Source organism: Syngnathus scovelli, chromosome 14, assembly GCF_024217435.2.
Source record: "Syngnathus scovelli strain Florida chromosome 14, RoL_Ssco_1.2, whole genome shotgun sequence".
Classification (NCBI taxonomy): Eukaryota; Metazoa; Chordata; class Actinopteri; order Syngnathiformes; family Syngnathidae; genus Syngnathus; species Syngnathus scovelli.
The window spans coordinates 269,123-286,323 of NC_090860.1; the positions used below are offsets into that span (position 1 = coordinate 269,123).

The following is a 17,201-nucleotide window of genomic DNA, read 5'->3' on the forward strand; positions in this document are numbered from 1 at the left end:
TGCTATACGCGAAAACTACGCCAATGGGCGGAACTTCCGCCAAAATTTAAATCCGTGGGCGTGGCTCGCAACAGGAAGTAGGAAAATGGCGATGTTGACAAAGACACAGCGGATGGTAACATACGACTAACAAGAGAAATATTTTTATTTTCTGCTTGCAACTGGACCGTCCAGAGCGTACACGGTAAGTACAACTAATCGTTTTTAAATAGAAGTACTTTTGTTGCCCTGAAAAGCGAGTGAGTGTGGCGTTTGGGGGGAACGTCGAATTTCGACGATTCTTTCTGGTCAACGGTTGTAAATGATTGCGTTGATTAAAAAAGAAAACTTGATGTAACTCTACTTTTAACTGCCGTTTCAGATAAGCGGGTATTACGTCGCAGTCATGTGCCGCGGATATGACGTAATTGGCTGAACTTCCACCAAAATTCAAATCTGTTGGCGCGATGGCCGTGAGCCACTGAGCAACGACGAATATCAACAGAAATATCTTTATTTTCTGCTTGCAACTGGACCGTCTACAGCGTACACGGTAAGTAACACTCATTGTGTTTAAAGAGATTTACGTTTGTAATAGCAACGTGTAGCTGAGGCGCTAGCAGAAGTGTAGCCGCGTTGCGTTGTACGTGTGAATATTGGTCCAGGCGAAATGTTAATGTTTAATTTCATTCCTTTAGGTTCCACGGTGTTTGTTGGCTGCAAGTTTTCCACTGCAAGAAGAGGCTCGTATCATTGACCAGGAGCGAGCTACAATGGTGAGTAGCCATAACATTTATGTTAAACACTTCCTATTTCATGTCTAACGGTACTTGATTTAACAAATAACCATAAATAAATAGTGTGGGCACTGAAGTTAACATATGTGATTATACTGCCTAATCTGTCACCGAGTATATTGTTGCAAAGTAATATAAGATCCAAAGTTGTAATTCAGAATAGTTTTCAAAAGAAGGCCATTAGAATTATATACAAGTCTGATTACCCTGAACATAACAACAAGCTATTAATTAAATCCAAAATTCTTCAATTCAAAGATTAGGTAGATTATCAGAATAATAATGTCTAACAGTAATTGATTTAACACATCACGATAAGTAGATTGAGTGTGGGCACTCTCAAGTTAACATATGTGATTATACTGCCTAATCTGTTACAGAGTATGTTGTTGCCAAGTAATGTAGAATAGATCCAAAGTAGTAATCCAGAATAGTTTTGAAAAGGCCATTAGAATAATAAACAAATCTGATTACCTTGAACTAAGTGTTGAATATGTCCTATGAAGTCAAAATTTGGCACCATCATGTGGTGAAATTTGGAATTGCATCACATCCAATTTTGCCTGGTAACAAACAGATTAAATAAATCTTAGTCTTAAATAAGCCACTCCTTCTCAAACAAGTAAACTTTGCCCATTTTGCGCAGTAGATGTTCTGTTAATATCTAGTATTTATACAAAGTCATAATTTAAATTGCTTTTAACCTTCATTCATCGCTTCAACCAACATTACTCGCTCTTATTACCAACTTGTATCGATTTAACTGAGCGTTTAATACTTCCTATCAGGTCTGAAGTCAAGATTTGGCAAAATACAATTTCAGCAAATCCAATTTTGCCAGGCAACAAAAATAAATTAAATAAACTAAATAAGTCTTCTTCCCATTAAATAAATCAGAAAAGTCTGTCTTGTAACCAGTCCTCTTCAAACAAGTAAAGTCTGCCCGTTTTGTGCCGTAGATTTTGTGTCTATGCCTAGTATTTATACAAAATCATAATTTAAACGACTTCATTCCTTCATTCACTTTGGAAATTTGGAATTGCAGCAAATCGAATTTTGCCAGGGAACAAAAATAGATCAATTAAACTAAATAGTGTCTTCTTCCCATTAAATAAATTAAAAAAGTCTGTCTTGTAACCAGTCCTTTTCAAACAAGTAAAGTCTGCCCATTTTGTGCCGTAGATTTTGTGTTTATGCCTAGTATTTATACAAAATCATAATTTAAAAGATTTCATTCCTTCATTCACTTTGGAAATTTGGAATTGCAGCACATCAAATTTTGCCTGGGAAGAAAAGTAGATTAAATAAATTTAATAAGTCTTACTACTTCCCAATAAATAAATTAAATACGTCTTACTTGTTCCCACTCCTTTTCAAAAAAGTAGTTTAAAACGAGGGCCCTTCACTCAACCTTTAACCTCAACCCCGCACGTCACATTGTGTTGTATCTGTGAATGTTGGTTGTGGCCAAATGATAGTTTTCTTTCATTCGTTTAGGTTCCACGGTGTTTGTTGGCTATATGTTTTCCACTGTCAGAAGGATGAAAATACAAAGTACAACGCTTGGACGTGGGCGACGACGTCACCGGTGAGTCCTTCCTTCCTATTTATTTACCTTCTAGGTGCTAGAGGCTAAGTGTTAGAAGCTAAGTGTTAGAGGCAACACAATACGAACAACACAACACAATACGAACAACTCAACACAATATGAACAACTCAACACAATATGAACAACACAACAAAATACGAACAACACAACACAATACCAACAACACAATACGAACAACACAACACATTACGAACAACACAACACAATACGAACAACACAACGATACCGCACTGAACAACACGATACCGCACTGAACAACACGATACCGCACTGAACAACACGATACCGCACTGAACAACACGATACCGCACTGAACAACACGATACCGCACTGAACAACACGATACCGCACTGAACAACACGATACCGCACCGAACAACACCATGCCGCACCGAACAACACCATGCCGCACCGAACAACACCATGCCGCACTGAACAACACCATGCCGCACTGAACAACACCATGCCGCACTGAACAACACCATGCCGCACTGAACAACACCATGCCGCACTGAACAACACCATGCCGCACTGAACAACATTATGCCGCACTGAACAACACCATGCCGCACTGAACAACACCATGCCGCACCGGACAACACCATCCCGCACTGAACAACACCATGCCGCACTGAACAACACCATGCCGCACTGAACAACACCATGCCGCACTGAACAACACCATGCCGCACTGAACAACACCATGCCGCACTGAACAACACCATGCCGCACTGAACAACACCATGCCGCACTGAACAACACCATGCCGCACTGAACAACACCATCCCGCACTGAACAACATCATCCCGCACTGAACAACACCATGCCGCACTGAACTACACCATGCCGCACTGAACAACACCATGCCGCACTGAACAACACCATGCCGCACTGAACAACACCATGCCGCACTGAACAACATTATGCCGCACTGAACAACATTATACCGCACTGAACAACATTATGCCGCACTGAACAACATTATGCCGCACTGAACAACATTATGCCGCACTGAAAAACACCATGCCGCACTGAACAACACCATGCCGCACTGAACAACACCATGCCGCACTGAACAACACCATGCCGCACTGAACAACACCATGCCGCACTGAACAACACCATGGCGCAACACCATGGCGCACTGAACAACACCATGCCGCACTGAACAGCACCATGCCGCACTGAACAGCACCATGCCGCACTGAACAACACCATGCCGCACTGAACAACACCATGCCGCACTGAACAACACCATGCCGCACTGAACAACACCATGCCGCACTGAACAACACCATGCCGCACTGAACAACACCATGCCGCACTGAACAACACCATGCCCCACTGAACAACATTACGCCGCACTGAACAACACCATGCCGCACTTAACAACACCATGCCGCACTGAACAACACCATGCCGCACTGAACAACACCATTCCGCACTGAACAACACCATGCTGCACTGAACAACACGACGCCGCACTGAACAACACCATGCCGCACTGAACAACACCATGCCGCACTGAACAACACCATGCCACACTGAACAACACCATGCCGCACTGAACAACACCATGCCGCATTGAACAACACCATCCCGCACTGAACAACACCATGCCGCACTGAACAACACCATGCCGCACTGAACAACACCATGCCGCACTGAACAACACCATGCCCCACTGAACAACATTACGCCACACTGAACAATATTATGCCGCACTGAACAACACCATGCCGCACTGAACAACACCATGCCGCACTGAACAACACCATGCCGCACTGAACAACACCATGCCGCACTGAACAACACCATGCCGCACTGAACAACACCATGCCGCACTGAACAACACCATCCCGCACTGAACAACACCATGCCGCACTGAACAACACCATGCCGCACTGAACAACACCATGCCGCACTTAACAACACCATGCCGCACTGAACAACACCATGCCGCACTGAACAACAACATGCCGCACTGAACAACAACATGCCGCACTGAACAACACGACGCCGCACTGAACAACACTACGCCGCACAGAACAACACGACGCCGCACAGAATAACACAATACCGCACAGAACAACACCATGCCGCACAAACAGTTTTAGATAATATTACGTCGCAGTCATGCGACGCGGACGTGACGTCAATAGGCGGAACTCACGGCAAAATTATAATCCGTGGGCGTGGCTTGCAACAGAAAGTAGGAAAGCGGCAATGCTGGCAAACAAGACACAGCGGTTAGTAACACGACGACTAACAAGACAAATATTTTTGTTTTCAGCTTGCAACTTGACCGTCTAGAGCGTACAAGGTAATTACAACTCATTGTTTTGAAAAATATGTTTTTTTGTAGGCCTGAAAAGCGAGGCAGTGTGGCATTTGGGAGGAACGTCGAACTCGGCGTCTGCTTCCAGCCACAGACGCCAAATTTCGACGATTATTTCGACTGGTCAACGTTTGTAAATTATTGCGTTGATTAAAAACTTTATTTAACTCTACTCTTAACTTTGCCGTTTCAGATATGCGGGTATTACACCGCGGAAATGACGTCAATAGGCTTTATTTTCTGCTTGCAAGTGGACCGTCTAGAGCGTACACGGTAAGTACAACTCATTGTGTTTAGAAAGATTTACGTTTGTGTAGTTTGCGTTGCGTTGTATCTGTGAATGTTGGTTGAGGCTAAATGTTAATGTTTAATTTCCTTCCTTTAGGTTCCACGGTGTTTGTTGGCTGTATGTTTTCCACTGCAAGAAGAGGCTCGTATCATTGACCAGCAGGAGCTACAATGGTGAGTACCCCTTTCGTCGTCCATTTATGTTAAACACTTCCTATTTCATGTCTAACAGTACTCGATTTAACAAATAACCATAAATAAATATAGTGTGGGCAGTCAAGTTAACATATGTGATTATCCTGCCTAATGTGTTTATCACAAATATGTCACTAATCACTAATATGTTTATTTGTTTATCACAACACCTTTGGACCTTCAGCAATCGATTATTTCCCTTCATCTACATAGAGACAGAACGATGGTGTCTTAAACATCTCATTCATTTCACCAAATAACTTCACGCAGGTGGATAACGGCCGTCTCGGTCACGCTATGTTGCGTGATGCAGTTTTGAAGAACCAAATGCATTTATTCAATGAATAAGTCAAGCTAGATCTATGTTTATGATGTTGTACGTTACGGTACCGATTGAAGTTGAGTCCGAAGCCAGTGGAAAACAGCGCTGCGTTTGTGCTCTCCAGGTACAAATGTTGTGATCTCTGACTGACGACCGGGCGAGACTCGAGTAAGAGATGTCCAAACGAGCTCCGGCAGGGCGGGTCAAGGCGGAGCGAACGGACGCCTTTCAGGCCGCCAATGACGAGCTGAGAGCCAAACTGATGGACGTCCAGTTAGAACTTCAGCAGGAGAAGAACAAGGTGAAAACCTCAACAGACAGACACTGCCTTCCTCCCTGGCTGCTTCCCTGCCTGCCTCCCTGCCTGCCTCCCTGCCTGCCTGCCTCCCTGCTTGCCTCCCTGCCTCCCGCCCTCCCTCCCTCCCAGTTTCCCCGATGTAGATTTGACATGCGTGTGCCATGACTGTGTCAGCCTACGTCAACAAATGCACCGAGGACGTCAGCACCACTAAGAATATCATCACCCGGGGCAACCAACGACCCTGGATGACTGAGGAGGTACGTCAAACGCTACGAGCGCGGAACTCTGCCTTCAAGTCTGGCGACAAGGAGACACTGAGGACAGCGAGAGCCAACTTGAACCGTGCCATCAGGGTAGCGAAGCGAGACCACAGTCGAAAAATTCAGGATCGTTTCCACGACGCCAACAACACCAGGAGTATGTGGCAAGGCATACGGGCGATTACAGACTACAACTCACCCTCCCCCCCCGGTGGGTGAAGTTGATGCTGACTTTCTAAATGGTCTAAATAACTTCTTTGGGAGGTTCGAGGCACTAAACGGCACTCCAGCAGTTAAAACTGTCCCCCATCAGGAAGAGGAGGTACTCTGCCTTGACTCCGCCGATGTGTTGAAGACCCTGAGGAGAGTCAACCCCCGTAAGGCCCCTGGCCCCGACAACATTCCTGGGCGTGTGTTCAGGGAATGTGCAAGTCAGCTGGCTGGGGTCATCACAGACATTTTTAACACCTCGCTGGGCCAAGCCACAGTGCCAGCGTGCTTTAAGACTGCCTCCATCATTCCGGTGCCGAAGAAACCTCAAATCACCTCATTTAATGATTACCGGCCTGTTGCACTGACTCCGGTCATGATGAAGTGCTTCGAAAGGCTGCTTAAAGATCACATCGTTTCCAGACTCCCCCCATTATTTGACCCGTTCCAGTTTGCCGACCGGCAAAACCGCTCCACTCAGGACGCCATCTCCTCCGTTCTTCACCTGAGCCTGGCTCACCTGGAGGAGAAGAACACCCATGTTCGGATGCTGTTCCTGGACTTCAGCTCAGCGTTTAACACCATCATCCCACAGCATCTAGTAGGAAAATTGGAACACCTGGGCTTCAACACCCCCCTTCGCAACTGGCTGCTAGACTTCCTCACCAACAGACCTCAGTCAGTCCGGGTCGGACAGAACACCTCTGATGTCATCACCCTCAGCACAGGCTCCCCTCAGGGCTGCGTCCTGAGCCCCCTGCTGTTCACCCTGATGACACACGACTGCGTCCCCAGGTTCACCACCAATCACATCGTGAAGTTCGCAGACGACACAACGGTGGTGGGGCTCATCAGAGACAACAACGACCTGGACTACAGAGAGGAGGTGGAGCAGCTGGTGGGCTGGTGCAGAGACAACAGCCTGATCCTGAATGTGGAGAAGATGAAGGAGATCATCGTCGACTTCAGGAAAAACCAGCCTCACCACGCTCCACTGACGATCAACAGCTCAGCTGTGGAGGTGGTCAGCAGCACCAAATTCCTGGGGGTCCACATCACAGAAGACCTCACCTGGACTATGAACACTACGGCACTGATCAAGAGGGCACAGAAGCGCTTGTACTTCCTGCGGAGGATGAGGAGAGCCCACCTGCCCCCACCCATCATGAGGACGTTCTACAGGAGCACCATAGAGAGCATTCTGACAAGCTGACTCTCTGTGTGGTGTGGAGGCTGCACCGCCTCCGATTGGAAGAACGTGAGGAGAGTGGTGAGGACAGCAGAGAGGATCATAGGGGCTCCTCTTCCCTCCATTCAGGACATTTCATCTCAGCGCTGCATGTCCCGTGCCCGTAACATCATCAATGACCCATCACACCCCCACCATGGACTGTTCTCCCTGCTGCCCTCTGGGAAGAGGTTTCGCACAATCCGCTGCAGGTCCACCAGGTTCTGCAACAGCTTTTTCCCTGCTGTCATCAGACTGTTGAACATTAGAACTGTTGAGCTCTAAACTGAACTCTGCATCACACATTCACAGAACTGTACTTTATGACACTACGGACCTCTATCTTGCACTATCTCGCACTACCAACTTTACTGAACTTGTGTAAACCCTTTAAATAGAAGTTTAATACATGGTTTAGCATTCCTCTGCACACTCTTGAATACTGTTTTGCCTACTTGCACTATTGCATAATTAGCACTGCTGCACTTTATACTTATTTGTAATATATATATACAGTATATGTATATGTATATTTTCATAGGATATGTTACTTCTATTCAACTGCAATATCACTACTTTGTTGTAAGCCGTGTGCAACGAAATTTCGTTTTGTATGCACCATGTGCAGACAAGATGACAATAAAGTTTGTCTAAGTCTAAGTCATGTCAGGTCAGCTGTCTGGAGAGAGAGAGAAGTCAGGACCTGCGGGCGGAGCACCACCGTGCCACCGCCGCCATGACGGAACTCAAAAGCAAACTCCATGAGGAGAAGCAGAAAGAGTTAGCCGTTACCAGGGAGACATTACTGCGGCAGCATGAAATGGAGCTGATGAGAGTGATCAAAGTCAAAGATGGAGAGATCCAGCGAGTGAATGCCTTGGTCCTCAGCCTGAGGGACGGCTCCATGGACAAGGTGATCCGCTCAATCCGTGTCTGACTATCCGCACGCCACGTCGGGCTCCGATGCGGCCGCTACCGTATTGTGTAGCTTGTCCCCAGTAAGCGTCGCGGCGCTCCGTTGCGGTCTCAACGGCCCGATGTGGCGCAATGTCTGCTCAGGTGAGGAGCGGGGGCGCTTTGCTGGCGGAAGTGGAGGAGACGCGGCGGTGTCGGGAGACCGAGCGGTGTCGCCTCCACCAGGAGCGCGGAAGAAGCCCTGGCAGCGGCCCAGCAGGCCTGGCAGTCCCGAGCGGCCGAGCTCCGATCGGCTCATCACCAGCATCGGGAGGAGCTGAGCCGAACCAAGAGAGACTGCGAGAGGGAGATCCGCCGACTGGTAGGACTGATCAGATGCGCGGTGCGTGGCTATGTTCCCAATTTCGTTGTATACCTGCAGTGCAATGACACCTAAGGCATTCTATTCTATTTCACAAGAAGAAAACGTCCGGTTGCTCGCTTCGCTTTTGTCACAGCAATGGTGTTCTAGTCGATTCAAGATAAAAATTGGCCGGTTGCTCTCTTTGTTTTTGTCACAATTCTGGCAAATGAGTTTGCCCGCCTGCCTGAGCGCTCCCCGTTTGTACATCCAGATGGATGAGATCAAGCTGAAAGACAGAGCGGTTAGTGTTTTGGATAAATCCCTGGGGCCGGCCACGTCCACCGCCTTCAGCTGCAGACTCAGGCTGCCGAGCAGCAGATCGCTGCCCTGAGTGATTCCCAAAGGGCGGGCCTAAACTACCCTGGAAGTGGGGTCAACGGCGCTACTAGCAATCCTCTTCATAGCGTAAGCCACCTCATCACACACTTGCAGTACGCATGACTTAGTTCGTTGCTGGAGGAAGGTAGCACAAAAACAGTTTTGAACTTTGAACGAGTGGTTGTGTGTGTGTGTTGCGGGGCGTTTTCAGTCTCAGGAGGATCGGGACACGCGAAGGTTTCATCTGAAAATCGCTGAGCTCAGCGCAGTCATCAGGAAACTGGAGGATCGAAACGCCCTGCTTTCTGAAGAGCGCAATGAACTGGTAATTTATTGACGGCACGCTTGAAGGTTTGCGCTACGTTTGATGCGCGCCATCCAGCGAGGCACCCATTGCGCTTGCTTATTAGTTGAGCGGCGCGGCGAGTCGGTTGCCTGGTAGATGTCTTTTATTGGGAGCCAAAGCCACGATTCCGTTCAAACCGATGCAAAAGGAATGGATACGTTCTGGCCCGCGTGTTGTGCGTCTTTCGCATCCCGCACTTCATGCTTGCAGCTTAAGCGACTGAGAGAAACAGAAAGCCAGTTTCTGCCACTCCTGTACAAAAACAAACGCCTGAGCAGGAAGAATGAAGAACTCTCGCTGGTGCTGTGTCGCCTTGAAAACAAAGTGCGCTTTGTCACCCAGGAGAACGAGGAGATGGCAAGCTTGGTAAGTCGACGCGGACAACGGCGGCGTGCCAACAGAGTCCACTGCATTTGTGTTCCACAGAGAAGGCCTAGTTCGCTCAATGACCTGGAGCGCGGTTGCGGCCAGCAGGACGGTGAAATGGAGTTCCTTCAAGTTGTGGAGCAGCGGCACATCATGGACGACTTGTCCAAGGTCTTCAGGCAGGCGACTCGGTGCACGTACGGCAGCGCCGCGCTCGCTCGCTGTCGCCAGGAAACCTTTTCCGTCCAAAGCTTGGCCGGCGGCCGCCATCCAAAAAATTGGCCCCTTAAATTCCGACCTTTCAAGCAGGAGCATTGTGCGCACGGGTTTGAACACGCCTTAGACTTGTTTTGCCATTTTCAGCAGCTCAAAGCTCCCGTTTTGTCAGCGCCTTTGCCACTCGCTGTGCGCTGAAAACGACGGACTCGCCCGGCTGCTCAGCCCGTCAACCATGAGCCGCGAGCGCGACGTCATTGTCCGTAGGCAGCTAGTGGCAAAATGCACCCTGTTAGAGTTGCGCTCGCTCCAACTTATTTTGCAAGAACCACACGGGAGACAAGTAAGTTCTTTTGGACACCTGCAGGTGGAGAGTCCATCCGTTGTACGAATGAAGTCTGACTCTCGGCTCCTGCACGAGCATTATTATTAAGAGAAACAGGGTGGGTGTAAGAGTGGATTGAATAGAGAAAGCCCTTGACCTCTAGTCAAAACATAGCAAGGGATGTTTTACGACTTTGTGTAGGAAGGGATAAGCGATAGGGATAAATAAGGGATAAATAATATTATTTATTACAGGTTGCAGTCAAAGTCAAAGCAACATAATCATACGATAAAGATAATCTGGAAAACCCTGACACACCCTGTAGTTGTCACTTTTGGAAAAGACTAGCGTCCCTCCAATCATCGCCGGTGACGGGTTTTTCAGGCTCTGGAGACAGGAGCTCATGTCAGAAATGTCATCGTGAGTCGCGTTTGTTTCTGCGCCGGAGCCGTTCGTTCCCTTTGCATCCAAAGAATCTCAAAGGCGGATTATTTGTGTCGACAGGAGAGAGATTTGCTGCTACGATACCGACGTCGAGAATCTCTGAGGAGGAACAAAGCGTGAGGTCCTGCAAGGTGAGTCTGTTTGTTTGCGGCTGCTTGGTGTTGCGCAAGATGAAATGGCCTTTTTCTCGCTATCGTTCCTCTCGTCGATTCATCGTGAGGTGTCGCTTCAGTTTGTTCAGAGAGATGTTTGCTTCCGCGCCCGCAGGTCATCGAAACATTTTACGGCTACGACGAAGACGGGTTGGTGGACTCGGACGGATCGTCCTTGTCTTTTCACACCGACAGAACCCCCGACACGGAACCCGAAGAGGTAGCCCGCCATTTCTGCCAGCGTATTGGCGCCAAACATTCCTCTTCAGCCTGGAATCGGACTCGTCTTTGCGTCGCGGGTGCTTTGTCGCCGGTCTGACTGATTCTGGTACTAGTGCTGTGTTGCATTGGTGTGTGCATGAGGAGGCGGAGCTTCGCTACCGCCAGCTGACGCAAGAATATCAAGCGCTGCAACGAGCCTACGCTCTGCTAGCCCAGACCAGCGGAGGGGACTACGACGCCGAGAAGGAGATCAAGGTGGCGCCCCTTCCCGCAACCACCGGCCGGGTCGCAGCCTCCCCGTTCTCACCCAGCCTCGGGTGTTCTCTGGTCTGAAAGCAGGAGGAGGAGCCTCCCTCCTCCTCCTTTCAGACCAGAGAAAAGCTGATGGTAGTGTCAAACGCACCTCTTTCAATAAGGTGCCCCCGGCTTCCCGGTAACGGGTTTGTCTTAGCCGGGTTCGGAGATTCGTCCGTAATCTAACCACCCGAGTTAAATTAACTCCACCGGAATCAATCTAATTTCTGTACGACGCCAATCCCTCTCAAGTCACCCTAAGCTCGAGCCGAGTAACTCAATTCGAGGCAAGACTTCGAAGTGACCGCATCGTATTGATGGCTCCCCGCTAATGTTTGAAGTTCTTATTATGTTACGGATATTTTTAGATGTCTTTGTTAAGACCTCAGGGATTCGTTTGTATAGCGCACCCTAGCTCTAGTTTTGCCGAAGTAAATGTTGATATGGGTCCGTTCTACTTGGTCGCTCAAGCAGCGAGCCGACCAACTTGTTTATTCGAAAGAGAATCGAATTAATAAAAGTGTGACAATAATAGCATTTAAGGAGAAAATTAATGCACTTTACGTTATTAATTCTAACTTCTTATATGTAGATCTAGCACTTAACTGTCGGAGTGCTTCACCCCACTTGATTGCTTAAAAAGAATAACAACTTTCTTAAAACGAATAAAAATGTCTTACTCTATTTAGATTTGCCCAGTAATTAATTTGGAAGGCAAGTCTATTTTTCGATCGTGTCCTGTTTAACTTTTGACGCGGCCCGACAAAATTAAGAACTGGGCCACGCCCGACGGACAATCGAAATACTTTTATCCTTCACCAACTCAAATAATCTATTTTAACCATCGTCGTTATTTTATTTAGAGGAAGTAAATTTTCAAACGAATTCACTTTTGACAAAATTCACTCTTCCCTTAAATATCTACGAAAGTTATTTAATTCTCTAACATGTTCGGAGTTACTTTTTACGCGGCCCGTCAAAAGGGGAAACGGGCCTGCGCCCTTCAAATAATTAAATTACTTTCAGTTCTACACCAAACCAATAATCCGATTCAAACACTTCCGTTAATTTATTCAGACGAAGCAAACTTTCAAACGGATTGAAATTCACTCGTGTCTCAAATAACTACGAAAGTTATTCAATTCTCTAAAATTGTCTGATGTTACTTTTATTTATTACGGTCCTATGTTATACCATAATAACCCCCCGCACATTAATCAAATTGTCAAATCAACCCCGAACCATCGATTGTACATTCAGTACAAATCGTGCGTGTTGGCTTCACTTGAGTTCAATTTAGTATTTTCGTCAAAAGCGCATGTGGTGAAATTCCACAAAGTAGGATGGGCAAACACATTCCAGTAAACTATTAGTGTCAATTGGGCTCTCGAAATGGCAGGGAAAAGATGCACAGCAAAACGAAAATATGTAGATGAACACAGGACGTTTTTATCAGAGTGGGAAAGTTTCTATTTTTTGTTGAACGTGATGGCAAACCATTCTGCCTGATACGTCAGACCTCAGCGCATTTCAAAGATTCAAAGATTTAAATCTTCAGCGCCATGCACTTCAGCTCACTCCATGCTAACATTGATCAGGCGTCGAACCCGCAACATCATGCTTAAGAGGTGGACATGCTAACCAGTGCGCCATTATGTCAACGCATAACAACTGTAAATCTACTAAACAAAACAGCGGTTGCTATATGACATCTGCCGCGTGTGGTCACGTGACAGACGTCACGTGATGGGCAGAACTTCCGCCGGAATTCAAATCCGCGGGGAGAGTTAACTTGTTTAAAAGGGAGTGGGCAGAAGAATTATTTAATTTATTTAAATCTATTTGGAGTGTGCGCCATTATGTCAATGCATAACAACTGTAAGTCTACTAAACAAAACAGCGGTTGCTATATGACGTCTGCCACGTCGTGGTCACGTGACGCGGACGTGACGTCGACGCCTACTTTACATCCCACCGATCACAGGACCCCTCGGCTGCATAACCGCGCCCCCTTCCCAACCAATCGGATTTGCTATACGCGAAAACTACGCCAATGGGCGGAACTTCCGCCAAAATTTAAATCCGTGGGCGTGGCTCGCAACAGGAAGTAGGAAAATGGCGATGTTGACAAAGACACAGCGGATGGTAACATACGACTAACAAGAGAAATATTTTTATTTTCTGCTTGCAACTGGACCGTCCAGAGCGTACACGGTAAGTACAACTAATCGTTTTTAAAAAGAAGTACTTTTGTTGCCCTGAAAAGCGAGTGAGTGTGGCGTTTGGGGGGAACGTCGAATTTCGACGATTCTTTCTGGTCAACGGTTGTAAATGATTGCGTTGATTAAAAAAGAAAACTTGATGTAACTCTACTTTTAACTGCCGTTTCAGATAAGCGGGTATTACGTCGCAGTCATGTGCCGCGGATATGACGTAATTGGCTGAACTTCCACCAAAATTCAAATCTGTTGGCGCGATGGCCGTGAGCCACTGAGCAACGACGAATATCAACAGAAATATCTTTATTTTCTGCTTGCAACTGGACCGTCTACAGCGTACACGGTAAGTAACACTCATTGTGTTTAAAGAGATTTACGTTTGTAATAGCAACGTGTAGCTGAGGCGCTAGCAGAAGTGTAGCCGCGTTGCGTTGTACGTGTGAATATTGGTCCAGGCGAAATGTTAATGTTTAATTTCATTCCTTTAGGTTCCACGGTGTTTGTTGGCTGCAAGTTTTCCACTGCAAGAAGAGGCTCGTATCATTGACCAGGAGCGAGCTACAATGGTGAGTAGCCATAACATTTATGTTAAACACTTCCTATTTCATGTCTAACAGTACTTGATTTAACAAATAACCATAAATAAATACAGTGTGGGCACTAAAGTTAACATATGTGATTATACTGCCTAATCTGTCACCGAGTATATTGTTGCAAAGTAATATAAGATCCAAAGTTGTAATTCAGAATAGTTTTCAAAAGAAGGCCATTAGAATTATATACAAGTCTGATTACCCTGAACATAACAACAAGCTATTAATTAAATCACAAATTCTTCAATTCAAAGATTTGGTAGATTATCAGAATAATAATGTCTAACAGTAATTGATTTAACACATCACGATAAGTAGATTGAGTGTGGGCACTCTCAAGTTAACATATGTGATTATACTGCCTAATCTGTTACAGAGTATGTTGTTGCCAAGTAATGTAGAATAGATCCAAAGTAGTAATCCAGAATAGTTTTGAAAAGGCCATTAGAATAATAAACAAATCTGATTACCTTGAACATAATAGTTAAGTGTTGAATATGTCCTATGAAGTCAAAATTGGGCACCATCATGTGGTGAAATTTGGAATTGCATCACATCCAATTTTGCCTGGGAACAAACAGATTAAATAAATCTTAGTCTTAAATAAGCCACTCCTTCTCAAACAAGTAAACTCTGCCCATTTTGTGGAGGAGATGTTCTGTTAATATCTAGTATTTATACAAAGTCATAATTTAAATTGCTTTCAACCTTAATTCATCGCTTCAACCAACATTACTCGCTCTTATTACCAACTTGTATCGATTTAACTAAGCGTTTAATACTTCCTATCAGGTCTCAAGTCAAGATTTGGCAAAATACAATTTCAGCAAATCCAATTTTACCAGGCAACAAAAAGAGATTAAATAAACTAAATAAGTCTTCTTCCCATTAAATAAATCAGAAAAGTCTGTCTTGTAACCAGTCCTCTTCAAACAAGTAAAGTCTGCCCGTTTTGTGCCGTAGATTTTGTGTCTATGCCTAGTATTTATACAAAATCATAATTTAAACGACTTCCTTCCTTCATTCACTTTGGAAATTTGGAATTGCAGCAAATCGAATTTTGCCAGGGAACAAAAATAGATCAATTAAACTAAATAAGTCTTCTTCCCATTAAATAAATTCAAAAAGTCTGTCTTGTAACCAGTCCTTTTCAAACAAGTAAAGTCTGCCCATTTTGTGCCGTAGATTTTGTGTTTATGCCTAGTATTTATACAAAATCATAATTTAAAGGATTTCATTCCTTCATTCACTTTGGAAATTTGGAATTGCAGCACATCAAATTTTGCCTGGGAAGAAAAGTAGATTAAATAAATTTAATAAGTCTTACTACTTCCCAATAAATAAATTAAATACGTCTTACTTGTTCCCACTCCTTTTCAAAAAAGTAGTTTAAAACGAGGGCCATTTACTCAACCTTTAACCTCAACCCCGCACGTCACATTGTGTTGTATCTGTGAATGTTGGTTGTGGCCAAATGATAGTTTTCTTTCATTCGTTTAGGTTCCAAGAAAACTTGATGTAACTCTACTTTTAACTGCCGTTTCAGATAAGCGGGTATTACGTCGCAGTCATGTGCCGCAGATATGAGGTAATTGGCGGAACTTCCACCAAAATTCAAATCTGTTGGCGCGATGGCCGTGAGCCACTGAGCAACGACGAATATCAACAGAAACATCTTTATTTTCTGCTTGCAACTGGACCGTCTACAGCGTACACGGTAAGTAACACTCATTGTGTTTAAAGAGATTTACGTTTGTAATAGCAACGTGTAGCTGAGGCGCTAGCAGAAGTGTAGCCGCGTTGCGTTGTACGTGTGAATATTCGTCCAGGCGAAATGTTAATGTTTAATTTCATTCCTTTAGGTTTCACGGTGTTTGTTGGCTGCAAGTTTTCCACTGCAAGAAGAGGCTCGTATCATTGACCAGGAGCGAGCTACAATGGTGAGTAGCCATAACATTTATGTTAAACACTTCCTATTTCATGTCTAACAGTACTTGATTTAACAAATAACCATACATAAATACAGTGTGGGCACTGAAGTTAACATATGTGATTATACTGCCTAATCTGTCACCGAGTATATTGTTGCAAAGTAATATAAGATCCAAAGTTGTAATTCAGAATAGTTTTCAAAAGAAGGCCATTAGAATTATATACAAGTCTGATTACCCTGAACATAACAACAAGCTATTAATTAAATCACAAATTCTTCAATTCAAAGATTTGGTAGATTATCAGACAAATAATGTCTAACAGTAATTGATTTAACACATCACGATAAGTAGATTGAGTGTGGGCACTCTCAAGTTAACATATGTGATTATACTGCCTAATCTGTTACAGAGTAATGTACAAGTAATGTAGAATAGATCCAAAGTAGTAATCCAGAATAGTTTTGAAAAGGCCATTAGAATAATAAACAAATCTGATTACCTTGAACTAAGTGTTGAATATGTCCTATGAAGTCAAAATTTGGCACCATCATGTGGTGAAATTTGGAATTGCATCACATCCAATTTTGCCAGGGAACAAACAGATTAAATAAATCTTAGTCTTAAATAAGCCACTCCTTCTCAAACAAGTAAACTCTGCCCATTTTGCGCAGTAGATGTTCTGTTAATATCTAGTATTTATACAAAGTCATAATTTAAATTGCTTTTAACATTCATTCGTCGCTTCAACCAACATTACTCGCTCTTATTACCAACTTGTATCGATTTAACTGAGCGTTTAATACTTCCTATCAGGTCTCAAGTCAAGATTTGGCAAAATACAATTTCAGCAAATCCAATTTTGCCAGGCAACAAAAAGAGATTAAATAAACTAAATAAGTCTTCTTCCCATTAAATAAATCAGAAAAGT

The 17,201-nt window shown here is 44.9% G+C and overlaps 2 long non-coding RNA genes across 3 annotated transcripts; both read left to right on the forward strand.

Annotated features, from left to right (window-relative positions):
• Nucleotides 1-261: 261 nt before the first annotated feature.
• On the forward strand, nucleotides 262-14,314 carry LOC125980795 (uncharacterized). Its single transcript, XR_011088050.1, has 4 exons — nucleotides 262-532; nucleotides 678-755; nucleotides 13,919-14,089; nucleotides 14,235-14,314. It is a non-coding gene; the product is annotated as an uncharacterized lncRNA (long non-coding RNA).
• LOC125980793 (uncharacterized) lies at nucleotides 10,213-11,504 on the forward strand. 2 transcript variants are annotated; one of them, XR_007485749.2, is made up of 3 exons: nucleotides 10,213-10,990; nucleotides 11,127-11,231; nucleotides 11,375-11,504. It is a non-coding gene; the product is annotated as an uncharacterized lncRNA (long non-coding RNA). The 2 variants fall into 2 exon arrangements; XR_007485750.2 differs by having other exon boundaries at nucleotides 11,378-11,504.
• Nucleotides 14,315-17,201: the final 2,887 nt, after the last annotated feature.